The following is an 18,632-nucleotide window of genomic DNA, read 5'->3' on the forward strand; positions in this document are numbered from 1 at the left end:
AGCTTAAGTAGAGAACCACCAAAGAACGCGATGGAAGCAAGGCTATATTTACTCTCCTCTGTTTCTATAGGATTTTCCGTATGGAACCCTGATTTCAACTCAGATTGGATCTAAATGCTGATTAGACATTCATCTAAGTCAGTCTGATGGCACTTAAATGCAAGGCATGGGCAAAGACCTTCCTGTTGCTAACCACAAGAAGTCAACCTAACTCAAACTACAGCCAAGGCTTGGCACAGCTGGTTAGGCACCCCCGAGATGCCCTTCCCTTCCCCATTTCTAGACTCTGGGCATCTCCAATGTACCTCACACTGAATGTGTGTTTGCTGTAGCCAGAATGAAACAGACCCTGGGATAACAATCATTCCACAGGAGTAGAGCTGCGTTTCTTTGCCCCGTCCAGCCTGGACAGCGCCTGTGGTGGGAGAAGTCTTCCCTCCTGACTCCCAGCTCTGTGAGGTCCCAGTCAGCTGAGAGCATATGGCACCTGCCTTCTTGTCCTCTCTGATCCCAGAAGAACAAGGCAGGTGACTGCAGCCGAAGAATATAGCAAAACACAACAGTGACGAGGGAAAAGCTTGATGGCAATTACCCGTATTTGAATCCATCCTACTTGTGCACGCTCTGTTAGGCACACATAAATTGTGCTATTTCGATATGAGTTATGAGCATACTTTTTAGATCTCATTCCTAAAACAGAAGAAATGCTTGCTCTCTAAATGGAAGTGCCTGGAAAAGTGTAGCTAGAGGAAAACCTTCTTGATATTGAAGTGAATCATATCTTTTAGATCTCATTCCTGAAACAAGAAATGTTTGCTCTCTAAATGAAAGTGCCTGAAAAAGTGTAACCAGGGAGAAAAATTTAATTTTGAGGTAATCTGATTGCACATTATCAATGTATTTGCAATATATAACTGCACTACTGGCTTTAGTGGTTGCCATTTTAATTCTTATTTAGTTATTTTTCCTTTATTTGAAAGCAGACAGAGACCATCTGTCTGCTGCTCGACTCTGCAGAGGCTCATCCCACCCAGGGCTGGATCAGGTCAGCCCAGGCTGGGACACCTGCTTGAGCCATCATACGCTGCAGAATGGAGGACAACTGGAAACCTTTCAGTGTGTAAGTGTGAGTGTAGACGGGGACAAGAATGGGAAAATGGAACATAAGATCCTCATGTGTTTAAATTTAGCATAGAATATTCCAACACACATTCCAAATAACTCGTTGCTCTGCTTTTTGGGTTAAGTCCTGATAACTTTAAAATAATAATGAAAAGTTTGCACGATCTGATATTACTGGCTTCAAAAAGATGTTCAAAGGTTATTCTAACACATGAGGCTGCATCCACCACAAGTGGCCCTAACTGAAAACCCCAGGCCCAGCCCTTAGCCCAAAGCACCAGGCCTGGGCCCTAACCCACAGCCCCAGGCTGCCCCGTAACCCACAGCTCCAGGCCTGGGGCCCTTAGCCCGCAGCCCCAGACCCAGGCCCTAACCCACAGCTCTAGCCTTGGCCCTTAGCTCTCAGCCCCAGGCTGGTCCCTAGCCCACAGCCCCAGCCCTGGCCTGGGGCCTAACCCAGCCCCAGGCCCTAACCCACAGCTCTAGGCTTGGCCCCTAACCCACAGCCCCAGGCTGGCCCCTAGCCCAGAGCCCCAGGCCTAGCCCCTAACCCACAGCCCCAGGCCCTCTGGGGGGAAACCATAAACTAGCACACTAAGAAGAAACTTGGCATCAATAAACAAAGCAAGAGTTGCTTCAATGGGAATTTTTAAAACAACAATGAATTTTCTGTAATTTTAAAATATTCATACTCTGCCTTTATTTTTGCACTGAAAAAAATATAAAGTCAGAATGAGAAATCCGTAGAATGTTTTAGAAAAAGATGTATTAGAATGCTGAAAGAGCTTCAGAGTAACCTGTGGTAACACATGCAGGACAAGTTTCATAGAGATTTACAAAACAATTAAGAAACAACTACAGATATCAACTGTTTGTTGTGTCTTTAACATTTTAACATGAATGAAACAGCGATTCATTTACAGTGATATCATGTCTTAATCTTGAGGCACATAAAGGAGCTGTGTATTTTACAACCAAGATACCCTGATCATAATGAAGATTGTTATTTACGGGTGCAGGTGATCAATCAACCGAAATGAGAAAAACCTCCCAGTCGCGTGGGAATTCTCTAGAAGTGCAACAGCTCGGGCGGACTCCCTTCTCCACCGAAAGACTGCATCAAGTAAGAACAGAAAAACAACTAAACATCAAATTTTGCAAGGTAAGTAACATACAGTAGATTGCTATACATTTTTTTTTCATTTTATGTGATTTCATACTTAGGAGGAAGTTCACAGACTAGAAGAAAAAATTCCAGAATGTTCTTCACATACATTGTTTATGTATCAGCATTTAAACAATGCTGACAAAACATTTAAGCAAAGCCGGCCTGTTCCTAAAGCAAGCTAGCTTTACAGACCTATGGGATGAGTTTGATGGTGCCACAGGTGGCCACAGGTGGCCCTGAGAACACACTCAGAAAGATTTTGGAAAGGATCACCAAGATCCTCTTATTCTGGGATCTTTTGTGAGGTTTTCCTTATCTTCAGTGACCTTAACACAGCAGGGGGCAAAGGCAAACTGTCTTCTAATCTGTCATTGCTGCACTGTGATCAACTCCCCCCACTGAAAGCCATCCCACCAACAGGGCCGGTCACCCTTCAGCACCCCAAGTAGAAGGCATGGAGTACATCACTCAACCCACTCTAATGTGATGACAAGTGTCCATACTGTCAATGGCGTTCATGTGATGACAAGCGTGTCCATCCCACGTCCACACTATCAATGGTGGCCACATAATGACAGCCCTGTCCGCCCCACATCCACACTGTCGATGGCAGCCCCATGATGGCAGGCCTGTCTGTCCCAGGTCCACACTGTTGATGGCAGCCCCGTGCTGACAGGCCTGTCTGTCCCACATCCACATGTCAACCCGGCTGCACATGCTGAGGGCACCCCTTTTTGGTCACACATCCTCCCACTGGGCGTAGTCCCTGTTGAGGATCTTCACCCACTGCTCTGCTGCTCACCAGCTCAGGGCTCTCTGATTCTAGGAGACTTCTTGAAAATGCTAAGGGGACCCCTCAGTACAGAAAAACCACCACTCCCAGCACCACTTACTTCTGCAGCTACTGACCTGCCTAGAGAGAAGCAGGTTCCTGCATGCCTGGTTTTCCAACAGATAATAATCAACCAACTCACTTTATTTTGATAGAAAAAATGCCAATGTTTTATTCAGCAAGAGCCCCTTAATCCAGCTCTGGGGTGTGTCTGTGTGTATGTGTGTGTGTGTACATATGCATATGTGTGTACATTTCTGTGTGGGTGTGCATTGCTGTGTGTGTGACTTGTGGGGTGTGTATGTGTGTGTGCATTGCTGTGTGGGTGTGCATGTGTGTGACTTGTGGGGTGTGTATGTGTGTGTGTTTCTGTGTGGGTGTGCATGTGTGTGACTTGTGGGGTGTGTATGTGTGTGACTTGTATGTGCACACGTGTGTATGTGTGTGAGAGAGGATAGAGAGCCTTCCCAAGTGCCTCTGCTCCCGAGTGTCTCCTCACTTTCTTGCGAACAGGAATGTTGCAGATCTTGCAGATCTGTCTCCTTTCTCTGTTCCAGCAATTTCCCTAAGGGGTCTTGATTCTTGCTGGTGGACGTGGGCACCAGGTGTGCTGACTGCTTCTGGTAGATCATGCTAGTCTTTCTCGTGATGTATAATAGGCACGTGTGTGTTTACTTGGATGGCAAACACGTATGGACGTGGAGATAATGAGACCGTTGCACAGGTCTACTGTCACGAATAGCTATCATAGGTGGGTACTTAGCTTAAAACCCCCTTGCTACATCCTTATGCAATCTGGCTTTCCCTGCGGGTGACTCTGCGTTTGTGTCATATGTGTTTAACTGTAGGCACGCACATGAAGTTACGCCTTTATCTGCTAAGTAAACTGCAGCCCATCCCAGGACTCACTCTAGCCATTCCTCAACCATGACCCTTGCCTCGACGGTGAGCAATGATTCCTATTACCCACAGGAGATTCACTCTGCAATTGCTCAATACTGGAACACCCAGGAGAGTTCTTTTCTTTTTTCTCTCCATGGCTGTAGCAAGGGTCCTTGGACTCGATCCTGCCCCTCTGTGTTGTGGCTAGCACCAGCCCCTTCAGTTACAGTGAGTTCCAGGTTTCTCCTGGCTCAGTGTTCCCAGTCTTTTGACCATGGTGTATGCAGCAGGAACTGTGTGACCCCTGACCATGCATGCACCACTCAGGCCTGGGTTCCTCTGCACTCTGACTCATGAGTGGACACATCTCTAGGTGTTTAACATGAGTACTAGAGGAGTCAGAGTGGTGGTAGAGCAAGCTAATCCTCTGCCTGCAGTGCTGGCATCCCTTATAGAACCCTGCTCATGTCCTGATTCCTCCACTTCCCATCAAGGCCGCAATGGCCTAGGAAAGCAGTGGAGGACGGCCCAGGGTCTTAGGCACCTGCACCCATATGAGAGACCCAGAAGAAGCTCCTGGTTCCTGGCTTGGGATTGACTCAGCTATAGCAGTTATGATCATTTGGGGTGGGAACCAGCAGACAGATGACATCTTTCTGTGTCTCTTTCTCTCTATGTGAATATAGGACTTTCAACTAAAAATAAATACATTTTTAAATGAACCCTAAGAAGCACAGCTTCCACGTCAGACTATATCCATCACTGCATGTGATGGCTCAGTGTAAGTTTCCAAGGAAGGAGAGCCCAGGGCACTCACTGGTCCACCACTTAATTTATTAAAGTGAAATACTCTGCAAATATATTAAAACGTGGACTTGACATATTGTGTGATGAGTAGCAGTAATGTTAACTGTCTTTCTTGCCCTTAGTCTCAGCCTAAGTTACAAAATTTTATCAAGCTCCACTGACTTAATAGACTGAAAGCATACTGGAAGACAGGACAATAACATGGCTTGCTAGGTAAGACATGACTGGACTGCCCAAGTCCCACAAGTGGAGTAGCTAGTTAGTCCCAGACAGCCATCTTGGGTCCAGCTTCCTGCCAACGGAAATCCTAGACATGAAATCAGTCTAAATCTGGACTCTGGTGCCACAGTGGCTGCTTGGTGGTATGATGCAGTTTCTGGCTGCGTAGCTCCATCGTGCATGGCGGGGTTAACACTTCCATTCACCACATACACTTCCTGCAAAAACCAAACAGCAAAATCCACACAGGACCACTTTGCTGAGCTCTAAAGTAACATAAAAGAGTATGGGTTGGTATCACTTTCACTCTGTTATACCAGGGTACTTACAAAAGATCACAGAAATATGGAATGAAGACATTTGTTTAGATCAATATAGATATTTTTATACTGTCTATGTTAGCTACAAACAATAAGAGAAAAGATGATTTTTGTCTTTTGGGGTCTTATTTATTTCACTAAGCATTATGGTCTCCGACCAGATCCTTTCTGTAGCAAAAGGCAGGGTTTAATTTGATTTGAACCTTAGCTGTATTCCCATCCTGTGTATGTACCACGTTTCCTTTATCCAGTCATCAGTGGATGGATATCCATGTTGATTGCATGTCTCAGCATTGTGAGTTAAACTAATATAAACATGTGGGTACAGATAACTTTCTCATGCTGGTTTCACTTCCTTTGGGTAAGTTCCCATGACTGGAATGAATGGCTGGGTCATACAGTAGATCTCTTCAGATTACTGAGGAACCCCAGACCACCTGCCGTAACAGCTGCACTAGTTCACTTTCCCTCTGACAGTGAGTCATAGTATCCTTCTCCAAAGTCACCCGCATGGCCCACTCAGGGATGATAGCTATCCACACTGGGGGAGGTGAAACCTCATCGTGGTTCTTATTCGCATTTTACTTATATCTAGTGATCCCAAGAGCTTACCATATGTTGGTTCACCATGTGTATTTCATCTTTTGACAAATGCCTGACCACGTCATTTGTTCCGTAATAAAAATCGGCTCACAATGGATCAAAGACCTAAACCTAAGACCTGAAACAATCGACTGATTTACTAATGGGAAACTCTACAGGACATTGGCACGAGCAAGGACTTCTTGGATAAGATCCTAGAAATACAGATAGTTGAAGATGTTATTTTTATCCACAGTTTGAAATTCATATGTACTGCAGATACTCAAAAAGTTCATGGAAAACATGTGCTACAACTTTGCAACTAGTGTTACTAGAAGAGGAGGCCACAAGAAAAGAGCCTTTGGGCAGCCTGGAGAATGTGAGGGGCCATCTAGGGCCAACCACCAATGGGAACGCAGGAGCCGGAATCTCACAGCTGCCAGGGGTGGCCTACTGACAGCTGTAGGTAGGAAGCAGAAGCGCACAACATGCAACCTGCAGGACAGTGATCCCTAAGAGATGAATTCTTGGATGGCTGAAGTCCAGAGAGCCATTGTCAGGACTGATAATTCAGGTTATTCATGAATAGATGGCTGGATGTGCTGTGGAATGTGCCGCAGAGAAAGTACCTTTGGATCCCTGCCTTTTTCTCAAACTTGGGGATCCCCTTGGCAGTTGGGAGCTGAACTCTGTGCCAGCCTGCCCAGGGAGGGTAGACTGCACTGGAAATAGCTCACCCTGGTGCGGTTAATCGGGAACTTTGACCAACCAGTGGTCATACACACTTTGGTCCAGACAACGTCAATAGGGATGACTCTTGAAGGAGACAAATCCCAAACCTGATCCCACAGCAGGCCTAGAGTTGAGACAGGGAAGGTTCAAAGTCCAGCTTCAATAGCAGATGGCAGCTGCCCTGGAAAGTGCGTGCAGTCAACACCCCCCTACAACTCTAAGTTTCCCAGGTATGTCAATGCTGAGTTCCAGTGGGAACAGAAACTGGTACATTCATGATGCGTGTCATAGGGTCAGACGAGGAACGAGGCTCTCTGTATTCCTCAATAATTAACTGATTATTATAATAATAATACACATACTACGCTATGACACTTCACTTTTCTTGAAGAATGAAATCATGCGATTCCAAATGCCATGGTTTGGATTTTTGGGTTTCAATCCCTTGATTAATCACCTGCAGTAAACTGATTCATTACAGGCATTAATTCAATCCTGCCTTGTGCTGTCAGATTATTAACAACACAAGCATGAAGGCTGCCATTAAAGCACTTATTGTCATCACAAAATTTCTGCAAAGATTATGGGGATTTTGTTTGATAAGAGGAAAATAAGTTAAGACTCATGGGGAATAATCATCTCAATTAATTAAGTTCAACAATCCATATTTTCAGTGAAAATAAAGCTACGTTACTATTCCCAGGTCTTCTAAGGGGGAGTAGGCTCACCCAAAGTTGCTTCCCTGCATCTGAAGCTGGCACTTGCTTCTGCCCACCATCTCTGCCTCCTACCCCAGGAACTTCTGTCTCTTTATGACTTAAAGATGGCTCTGAAAAGATTTAGAGTTGGCCATTTTTGAAATCAAGGGTAACACTCTCTGATTTATTCTCCTACTTCCCCCTTAAATAGCCTTCAAGTGCTGCAGGAATTAAGTAGTGCATGATTTTGCTGGGTGAATTCTGGAAAATGTGAGATTAATCTCACAAAGTGCAACTGTTCTACTTGAGCTCCGACTTTAAGCACCCAAGAACAAAAACGAATCACTGATGACAAAGCAATTACTCCAACTGCTGTAGTTCATAGTTAAGAGGGAATCAAAGCAATTCCATTTCATTAAAATAGTCAGTAACATGCACAGGGAAGATCTTCATAGAACCTTCTTTGTATTTTTACAATCACTAACTCCATTTTTTTTCCTACAGTTCAAGGAAAATAAGAAGCAGAGAGGAAAATGCTATTGGCAGAGCCTCATTCTTTCCCAGGCTGAGGACAAAAGGGCACCTTTGGGCCAGGCGGCATGGCCTAGTGGCTGGGGTCCTCGCCTTGGGCACCCCGGGATCCCATATGGGCGTCGGTTCTGGTCCCGGCAGCTCCACTTCCCATCCAGCTCCCTGCTTGTGGCCTGGGAGGGCAGTCAAGGACGGCCCAATGCATTGGGACCCTGCACCCGCGTGGGAGACCCGGAGGAGGTTCCTGGTTCCCGGCTTCAGATAGGCGCGCACCGGCCATTGTGGCTCACTTGGGGAGTGAATCATCGGACGGAGGATCTTCCTCTCTGTCTCTTCTCCTCTCTGTATGTCTGACTTTGTAATAAAAATAAATAAATCTTTCCAAAAAAAAGGGGGGGCACCTTTCCCTTAGCCCTTGAACAAAAACCAGTCTTCTCCCACGGGTGTTTGAGCTTTAATGAGTGAGTGATCCAGAGCCCTGCACCATGAGCCACAGCACCCGCAGACAGCAACCGCAGCCCCTGCTTAGGGGAGTGTTGGAGAGATCTTGTTCCACAGGACAGAAGGGTGGACTCTCCTTCCAGAGTTTGGTCCTCTCTGCAAGCTGCAGCCAAGTTTGCATGCTCCACACTCACTCTCCTCCACATTCTCACATCTCATCCTCCTTGGGCAAGAGTTCAGTGGTGGAGCTCACTCTCAGAAATCCAGAGAGTAAAACATTGCATGCACTGACTGGAAGGAGGAACAAAGAAGCAGTCGTGCCAGAACTGCAGTGTGTGCTCTGGAAAAGACGGCTTACAGACAACAGTATCCCCAGGACATGGTGGCTCACAACAGCAGTGCGGATGGCCACGGGTCCTCATGGGCAAGGACTCCAGTGCTCACACTGGTCATCTTCATTCCAAAGCTTGCATGCTCCTCTTCCTGAGTGCTGGCAAAGCCAACACGAAGCCAGAGTAGAGAACAGCTCAGAGCCTGGGAATACCTTGAAATGGCTCCAACATACCGGAGAGTTGAGACCTTCTGTGTTAATTAAGGACGCTAGCCTCCACTCCAGGCAATGGGAGCGATGTGGGACTGGTTTGAGTGCACCCCTGAACACTAAATGGTCCTTGGTTAGTTTCGTGCAAATCAGGTCACAGCCAACTTGAGGCACAGTGTCCAAAGAAGTGGCCAGGAGACTGCAATCTTTACTAGCACAGGCATTACAAACTCTGTCCCTACATGAGAATGCTAAAAATCTCACACTCCAATGAGGACTAGCATTTGACTTCATTTCTAGATATAACCAGAAGCTTCCAGAATGATACCAGGCTGAGGGCTGATGCCCTGGGACTGAACAAGCTGAACCATCCTTTCCGATCAGAGGGGTCCGGCTGTGGTCTGCTAAACCCCTGGACACATGATTCTGACCTTCCCATCACAGTTTCAGCCCACCTCCAGTCTGTACTGCAATGTCCCGCTGTCAGACGAGAGGAGTGAGTAAAACAAGGACACAGATCAATCCAGTCTAGGACGCCAAGACATGCTCACACCCTTCACCCTGCATTGTCCACAGCACTGTCACGCACCAGCCCAAGGGACTCCTGGCTGGCTGTACAGGAAGATTCAGAATGGTGGGTTCACAGAACGTGGTGACTCCAGGGCACCACCGCGGTGCACCCTCCCCCACCCAAGGAAATACACAGCCAAGGAAAGGCAGATGGGATTATGGGTTGATGGAGCCTCAGCAACCCCAGTCATAATTTGCTGGCATGGGAAGGGAACTTGGTGGCACAGCTATTTATTCATGCTGGAGCCCAGTTGTCCCATGGGTTCTAGAGTTCTTCGGGCCAAGGGAATTCAAGGCTCGGAGCTCCCCAGACACCCACATTCTGTGCAAACCAAGGACTGCACACATGTTAGCTGGCTATTTCATGCCCTTGAGCATCTTCCCTAGACATCTGTTCCAGGTGAGGACCTTGCTGGAGCCCATAGACCCTCCCAAATCTCTCCAACCATCACCCAGAAAGAAGATATTGCCTCCTGGATTCACACAAGCAGCATTTGACGTACATAATATTGTCTATGAAGGAAAGGTCAAGTTGCAAGACAATGACACGTGGCCTGGTGCTTGCATGGCCCCTTCTCTGCAACTTCTTCAGCAAATTTCCCAACCTTCCTGCTCTATGGGAAGGAACTCAGAAGCTGAGAAATAGTGCTGACTCTGGACACCCCAGCCCTGCTCCCTACCGCCATCCAGTTGTCTCCTTACACAGCCTCCCATACCCAGCCACAGGGTGGCTTCTGTGTAAGCCATTCACATTTCTCAGGTGCGCAGCAATTGCTGTTGTGTTATCTAGTTCAAGAGGTATGTGCCAAAGTCCCCAGCATCCCATCACAGCCTGGACTGAGAACAAGGTCAGCAACACAGACTAATGTTCAAGCACTGCTGGAGGACAAGTGGATTTTACATTTGCTTTTCTACTCGGCAAGCAGATGGCACAAGCCCGATGCGCATGCCAGGAAGAAACATCTGCAAATGGAAACACCCAGCAAGTGGTTAGTGCTGCTTATAAGCATTTGAAGAAAAGAGCATTTCAGAAAGAGGGGAAAAGTTCAAGGCACACTTAGCATGCACAGACGAGCTACAGCAGGAAGCAGGATGCCTACCAACGCTGTGCTCAGTGGCATAAAATTGCCTCACTCCCAGCCTCCTCCTAAGACCCTCGCTTGGGCAGAATGCAGGAAAGGAGAGTTGATGCAGAGAAAATGAAAGAGTGGGAAGGGAATAAGCTACAAGGACACAAGGAGAATCAGGAGAGAAGGCAGAAGAAAGTCAAAAAGAGACAAGGGCTAGGAGAGGAGGGTACTTGTGATGACCCTTAGTCCAAAGTAATGCCATGCAAGAATTCTGCAGCCCATGCCATGCAAGAATTCTGCAGCCCACGTGTGATTTCATATCCCAGCATCACGACCCCCTCTCTGAGAATTGACAGAAAAGGTCGAGTTCCAGAACTGCCTGATTTCGGAGAACTGTATGTTGAGCAGCAAAGTGAAGGATTTCTTACACCCTGTGTGAAGGGTGCTATACACTGAAGACACACTAGCTGGCTTTTGCAACAGTTAGTGCACTGCTTTCTTAGCCTTCCAGCCAGTCCTATCCTGTCTGTGTCATGATTAGAAGGCTCTTGTTTAAATCAGACACTTGCCTCCCTCTGTCTGCACCTGCTGGAGCTAGCTCCACCCCTGGACAGCTTTCCCGCACAAGTGCAGTGAAGCCCCTGGAAGCAGGGCCACCAAGGTGTTCAGGATGCACTAGGTGTGGCTGCTCACCTGAGGGTCATGAGTGGGCAATTCTGGCAGAGTCACCGCCACAGGGACATTCATCTGTCTGCCATCTTCCCAGTCTCACTCATCGATATGTATTTATTTATTCTTCCTTGAGGACCACACGGTCTTTCGGGTGCCCGGGATGCAGATTAATCAAAAGGAGCAAGTGAACAACCACACTCTTCTTCCCCCTGTCAGTGCAAGCGACACCACCAATTCACTGCCACTTTACTGAAAACCGACACAGTGTGTGCTAACACACACTCTCAGTGTCAGTGCAGGGCTGCTCTGGCATGGCCCACCTGCTCACTGTGCATTCGGGTGGGGCATGCCCCCCATAGCTGCCTCCCCAGTTCTCAGTTTTTGTCTCTCAGACCTGCTTTGCAGAATCCCCACTCTGTTAGTTGGTCACCTGTGACATACCTGCCAGAGCCAGAGTTCAAATGGGGTTGAATCCTCTGGAGAGGCCATCCAATCTCTGGAGTTCTCAGGGAACTGAAGGACAAATATGGGAGTGCAAATAAGAAAAGAGAAAAGAGAAAAGCCAGCGGACTGTGTGGAATGAGCTGAGCAAGCCAGTTCCCATCATAAATTCAAGTTGTGATACCTCCTTCCAGCCTGGACAGCTGAGGGCTGTCAGATGGAGTCTATAGCAACACAGTGGCGAGTATGCACCACAGTCAACTACAAACGTACAGGCTCCTTGTGTTCTGAAAAACATAGATGACAATTTTACCATTCAGTTTCCAACACACCGTTCTGTCTCCAAAAAGCATGAAAATACAAAACATTTAAAGTTTAACCTGTCAGCTGTGCTTGGGGATGAGGGGTGCCCAAAACATCTCTGAACGCTCTCCTTTGAGGCTCCTTCCCGCAGGCTCCGTGGGCTGGGGTTCCAAGCAAAGGCATCCAGAGAGCCAGTTGACCTCCCTCACAGTGTTCCTAGAAGAGCACGCCCACCACCCCATGCATCCCAACAGTTGGGCACTTTGCCACTCATGTGTTCTTCAGATGCCTTTGGCCCCCTCCTGCTCTTCCCTGCATTGGGACAGGGACACACGGGGCGCAGGAGACTGGTGTGGGCTGCTGCTGCGTGCCTGCCTGCTGTCTTTGGGACCCCACATGCTCTTCCCTGCACTGGGACAGGGACACACGGGATGCAGGAGGCTGGTGTAGGCTGCTGCGTGCCTGTCTGCTGTCTTTGGGACCTGTAGGGCCACTGCAACAGGGCCACACAGGCGCAGGAGGCTGCGTGCCTGCCTGCCTGCTGCCTGCCTGCCTGCCATCTCCAGGACCTATGCTCCAGAGCACATTTTAAACATCTCGCTACACTCTGCTTGTCCCACCTGCACAGCTACCTCCAATGTGAGTCCCGTACCACCCCCAGTTCAGGTCACAGTAGCTGTGGTTTTCCACCACCAGTTCCTAATCACAAGGCAATCAAAGCTCCCTGTGTCGCCAGCGGCAGCACCAGACCAAATGTCCAGTGTCTGCAGATTTGTGGGTGATTCAGACAAATAAACAAAAAGATGCATTTACAGCGATTTCAGCTTCACAGCAAATATTGAAGCCAAAGTCACTGCCTTTATTCTCTTTTCATGGTAGTCAAAAATCAATTATAGATCAAACATTGGGTGATTTTGATGGTCTCGTGCCCACTGCAGCATGGCTTCATCATATTTAAGGAAACATATTTTTAAAATCACACACTGGGTCCTACTGGGCCTAACTGGGGTCCCCACTTGCTGAAGATTGATTTTCCCCAGGCAACCTAGAATGGCACCTGCCCATTGGATGACACTGCTGGTTCTCCTGTGGACTGTATGTGGGTGATCAATATTAGGAGAACAGCATCCCAGATAAAACAGCAGATCCTGATTATACATTCTGGGGACAAACACTTCATCTGCCGTATGACTTGCACACAGTTCTCTGAATCTTGATTCTCTTAACGTCTTCCTCAGAGAAAACCTTTTCAATCTGATGAACTTCAATGCACTCGTGTTTTCATGTGCTAAAAAAACAATCCCCTGTGCCTTATTCTAAGAACGTGGTGGCAGGATACATGGGGACTTCAGTCACACGTGTTTTATCTTTTGACTTTTCAAATATCGACTGACCCATGCAGCTTTCTCTTGAGTGCTGTCGTTTTGTAGAAAAGCTCAAAATCAAGGACTGTGAGTTTTCCAAATGTACTCTTTCAAGATGTTTTAGCTATTTTTATTCTACAGCCTTTCCTACAAATTTTGAAGTCAGCTTGTCTGTTTCAGAAAAAAAAAGTTGAAGTACTTTCAGAGTTTTGATCAATATCATGTTAAGTCTACCGACTAGTTTAGGGAGAACTGATGTCTGTGTTGCCTAGAGACGCTAAACCCCAGTTCTCAAAGTCTGCACTTAGGCAGCTCTGATTCCCTTCCCAAAGCTCTAAACTATCCTTGTCCCGGTGGTGGGATGCTGGGCAAGTCACCTACTGCTCCTGCTGCTCCTGGTGGTGGTACTTTGTGCCCTGTGCCGTCGTAGCAGCTGCAAATCTCTCATCTTTCTTTCAATTGCTTAAGGCAAGTTTTTTCATTTTCTCTCTTCTGCACACCCTGGCCAGTGTCATTCCCAGAGCATACAGTACTGCCGCTTTCCATACCACGAGATGTCACTAACACTTGGTAGAGGATTATGAACTGGTCTCTCATGAGGAACATGGGTCTGTTTCCTTTTATGTTGTGGTGAATGACTGGCTCTTGTCTGAGATAGCTCCACCCTGGTGATTGAGGTGGGGTGAGTTATTTGGTAGAATATGCTGAGATTGAAGTGCCTAGCGTCAGGGATTTCTTTTTCAATTGCAATGTTAGCATCAATGGGGAATACATGCATATCCATGGGACACAGATGAACATCAGCAGGTGGTGACTTTGGAAGGACCACTTTGTCTTGCCTGAGCCATCACATTCTTGCTTGTATAGGGGCTCACATATCTCTGCCCATGCCGCCAGAAGCAACAACACTTCCATCCAACTCCTGGTCCTAACTGCCTGAGCCTTCCGTGCTTTCTACTCAGCGCTCCCACCAATCATTGTACAAAGCTGTGCTGATGTAAATGACTCTTCATGTCCCCTTTGAGGTGGTCACCCTAGAATAGACAGAAGGATGATCTCATCAGCCTCTGTGTCTGACCTGTGTCCTGCAAGCTGTCCGTCCAGTGCCACAGCTTGGCTCAGTGACCAGCTGGCATGACACAGGAGACTCCATCTCATGTGGACGTGGCTCAGTGACCAGCTGGCATGACACAGGACACTCCATCTCATGTGGACATGGCTCAGTGACCAGCTGGTGTGACACAGAACACTCCATCTCATGTGGACGTGGCTCAGTGACCAGCTGGCGTGACACAGGAGACTCCATCTCATGTGGACGCGGCTCAGTGACCAGCTGGTGTGAAACAGAATACTCCATCTCATGTGGACGTGGCTCAGTGACCAGCTGGTGTGAAACAGAATACTCCATCTCACGTGGACATGGCTCAATGACCAGCTGGTGTGACACAGGACACTCCATCTCATGTGGACATGGCTCAATGACCAGCTGGCGTGACACAAGCAACTCCATCTCACGTGGACATGGCTCAATGACCAGCTGGTGTGACACAGGACACTCCATCTCATGTGGACGTGGCTCAGTGACCAGCTGGTGTGACACAGGACACTCCATCTCACGTAGATGTGGCTCAATGACCAGCTGGTGTGACACAGGTGACTATCTCACATGGTTGTGGCTCAATGACCAGCTAGAGAAGTGGAAACTCTGGGTCCTTTTGGCCATTGTGCAGGCTGGTCACTGGACCTCACACAATCTGGGGAACTGGTCGGATACTGTTCCTCCAGCCCTGACTGCCATGCCTGTTCCCATCACAGTCTTAGTGAAATGTATCATTGATTCTTAATGTGGCTTATGTGAAAGCTGAGGGCTCCAGTCCAGTTCTGCGAGTCTGAGCAACACAATGGGAGAGGAAGGTTTCACTCATTTTATTTGAAAGGCAGAGAGTTAGATAACAGAGCTACTCCATGCACTGTTCCACTTTCCAATCACCTGTAATAGGACTGGGCCAGGTGGAAGCCAGAGACTTAGAACTTCACCCAGGTCTCCCATGGGAGTGGCCTGGACCAAAGTACTTGAACCATCACCTGCTTTCTCCCAGGGTGGAAACCATCAGAAAGCTGGATCACCTGCCATGGGGGACACAGGCATCACAAACAATGACTTGGCCACTGTGCCAAGCACCTGTTGTGTTGTTTATTTAGATCACATGCTGCGATGACCTTAATGATCTTTTCATGAATGTCACAATATGTTTGGAAAGTGATTAACCAGGTTGTTCTAGCAATGAATATATTCATATTCACCAAAAATTATTGTTTAATACCTTAGCTTTAATTTTGCAGCTTTAGAATTATTTGTGGGATATCAACATCCAAGTAAGTGAGCAGGCATTCTAGTAATTAGGCTGAGAACTGATTTGCGAAAGGCATATCCCATGGTCAAGTTTATCTGTGGCTGATTCAAGTGAGATATTCTCTTGAAGAAAACAGGGATTCTCAATATAATGTAATTATTTGCAGACATTGGGATTCTTTTCAGAAACATGACAAAGTATGAAATAAGAAACGGCCTGCCTCTAACATGGTGCAGTTTTATAAATGATAGTACTTCTCACTTTCAGATGTTCACAAACTTGCAAAGACTTGCATGCTTCTATACAATTGTCAAAGATGAACTCTGTGTGGTGCAACTTAAATACAGGGAAGAAATTATTAATTTGAGGGTGGGGCAATTACAGCATTTCAACCATCTCTTTGTAGCTTTATCCCCTTCAGTTTACGTTCCTTTTGTTATGACTTAGTAATAAGTTCAGGATATCCCATTTCAATTCAAAGACTTCTTTGTTGTCAAATAGCCTATACTTCTAATATTTTGGTAACTGATTTAGAAAACAAAAGACTAGATGAGTTCACAACATCAATGCAATTATCTTTTTATCCAAACATGTTGGCTTTGCTGCACTTGTAATGAAATTTAATAATTTTTCTTGTGGAGATACCTATAACTTCACAACCAGCTGTGATATTAAGAGGCATAAAATCAATCTTTTCACAAGTCTGACCTTTATTACTCTGACCATTAGCAGCACATAAAATAAATGTCTTATAAATGATTTCACTAACTCCATTATCATTCAATAAATGAGATTCCTGGGACTTTTTCAGTTTCACGCTCTGTCAATCTTCATGTAAGTTTACAATACTCACCCACTTCACATCAAATATTCAGCACCTATCCACACAGCCTCAAACCTTCCTGAATTTCCTGGCTTTTTCAGAGTTTCCAGATACCATTAGCAGGCACTTTCACTGCAGAATTTGTATTCTAAGAACAATTGGTCCTCCCTATGCATGGATTCCATATCTTAGCTTGGGGAGCACTTTTGTAGTGACAGTGGGAGGACCGGTGTCTGGATTACTCAGACCTGGGATCACTGGATATATGGCCAATGTATTCCCATTTTGCTGACTTCTGCTGTGCACCAGGATGCACAAGAGCTCCCTCGTCCTTCCTGGAGAGAGTCCTCCCAGCAGGTGCACAATGATCACTCACTGTGAGGTTAGTTTCCCTTCCCTCAGTGACTGGGGATACCTCATTGTTCCACATGTCTGTTGTATGTTTTCTACCAAGAAAAGTCAGTTTGGGCTCTTTGCTAGTTTTTTAATAGGTTACTGATTTTCTTGGTGCAGCAAAGCAACAGAAATCTGAACGAGATAGATTTGTAGTGAAATTTCTGACTGGGAGCCAGCCTTTCCCAGCCACTGGACTCCCTGGAAGGTAAGAGGGCGAACCACATGCTCACTTCAGCAGCACATATACTCTCAGTGAATTTTAGTCTGCACTGAGGAGGCCACTGCTCAAAAGTGGGGAGTGCAGGGAGCACGGCTCTCAAGAGAGGGTGCGCTAGGGAGTGACCCTCACTGGCCAGTGGGAAAGGCCTTAGGAGGGTGTCCCAGGAAGTGTCCCCAGCTGGCCTGTGGGAAGGCCATGGAAGGGTGCCCCAGGAGTGCCCCCAGCTGGCCTGTGGGAAGGCCATGGGAGGGTGCCCCAGGGAGTGACCCTCACTGGCCAGTGGGAAAGGCCTTGGAAGGGTGTCCCAGGGAGTGTCCCCAGCTGGCCTTTGGGAAGGCCATGGGAGGGTGCCCCAGGGAGTGACCCTCACTGGCCAGTGGGAAAGGCCTTGGAAGGGTGTCCCAGGGAGTGTCCCCAGCTGGCCTGTGGGAAGGCCATGGGAGGGTGCCCCAGGGAGTGACCCTCACTGGCCAGTGGGAAAGGCCTTGGAAGGGTGTCCCAGGGAGTGTCCCCAGCTGGCCTTTGGGAAGGCCATGGGAGGGTGCCCCAGGGAGTGACCCTCACTGGCCAGTGGGAAAGGCCGTGGGAGGGTGCCCCAGGAAGTGGCTGGCCTGTGGGAAGGCCGTGGGAGGGTGCCCCAGGGAGTGACCCTCACTGGCCAGTGGGAAGGCCTTGGGAGGGTGCCCCAGGAGTGCCCCTAGCTGGCCTGTGGGAAGGCCTTGGAAGGGTGCCCCTAGCCTTGAGACCCTGGCTATGCCTTGGTGTCTGAAACATCCACTTCCCCACACGGGACAGGACCGAACATGCTTAGCTATGTGCCAGCCACATCATCACGCAGGGACAAACCAAAGATGTGTGTTTTGTTTTGTGTTGTTTTGTTTTGTTTTGTGTTTTGCTTGCTCTTATCTTCTTCTTTATCTTAGAATATTTGAGGATGATTTGCAAGCAAAGAAAATGGTCCAATACTGTGAACTTGATGTTTTTCGGCCATGGCCTCCCTCGGAAGTGTGGCATTCCGGGCAAGGCAGTGAAGTCTGTATGTGCCTGAAGTCCCTTCCTTAAACGTCAGTGACTCCAGGCAGGGCTGGCAGCAGACACCAGCACCTGCCACACCCCGGTGAGGGTTCTCAGAGGGAGAACCACTGCACACAATCCTGGTGCTTACTGCAGCCCATGGGCGGGTGTCAGCTGTCTCACCTTCAGGTGAGGAAACCTAGGCACAGTGGGGTTCAGAGACGCAGTCCGATAAGCAAAAGAGTACAGTAGTCCCAAAACTCACTTACTGACTTCTTCGCACATGCACTCAGTGGTAGACAGGATTTCTATTTTAAAAATCTGTAATTGGAGCTCTCTCATGCCTGAATGCCAAATCTCTTCAAACACAGGTCTGAAGGTATGTCCGCCTGAGATTTTAAGAGCTTGTAGTCTAGAGTAGTTAAGCTGCTAGGAAGTTTTCTTTGGTAATTGGGTAATTCTTTTCATACACAGACCTATGCACACATATCCACCCATCTAGCCATTTAAACATTTGATTTTTATCACTG

This window comes from Ochotona princeps, chromosome 20, assembly GCF_030435755.1.
Source record: "Ochotona princeps isolate mOchPri1 chromosome 20, mOchPri1.hap1, whole genome shotgun sequence".
NCBI lineage: Eukaryota > Metazoa > Chordata > Mammalia > Lagomorpha > Ochotonidae > Ochotona > Ochotona princeps.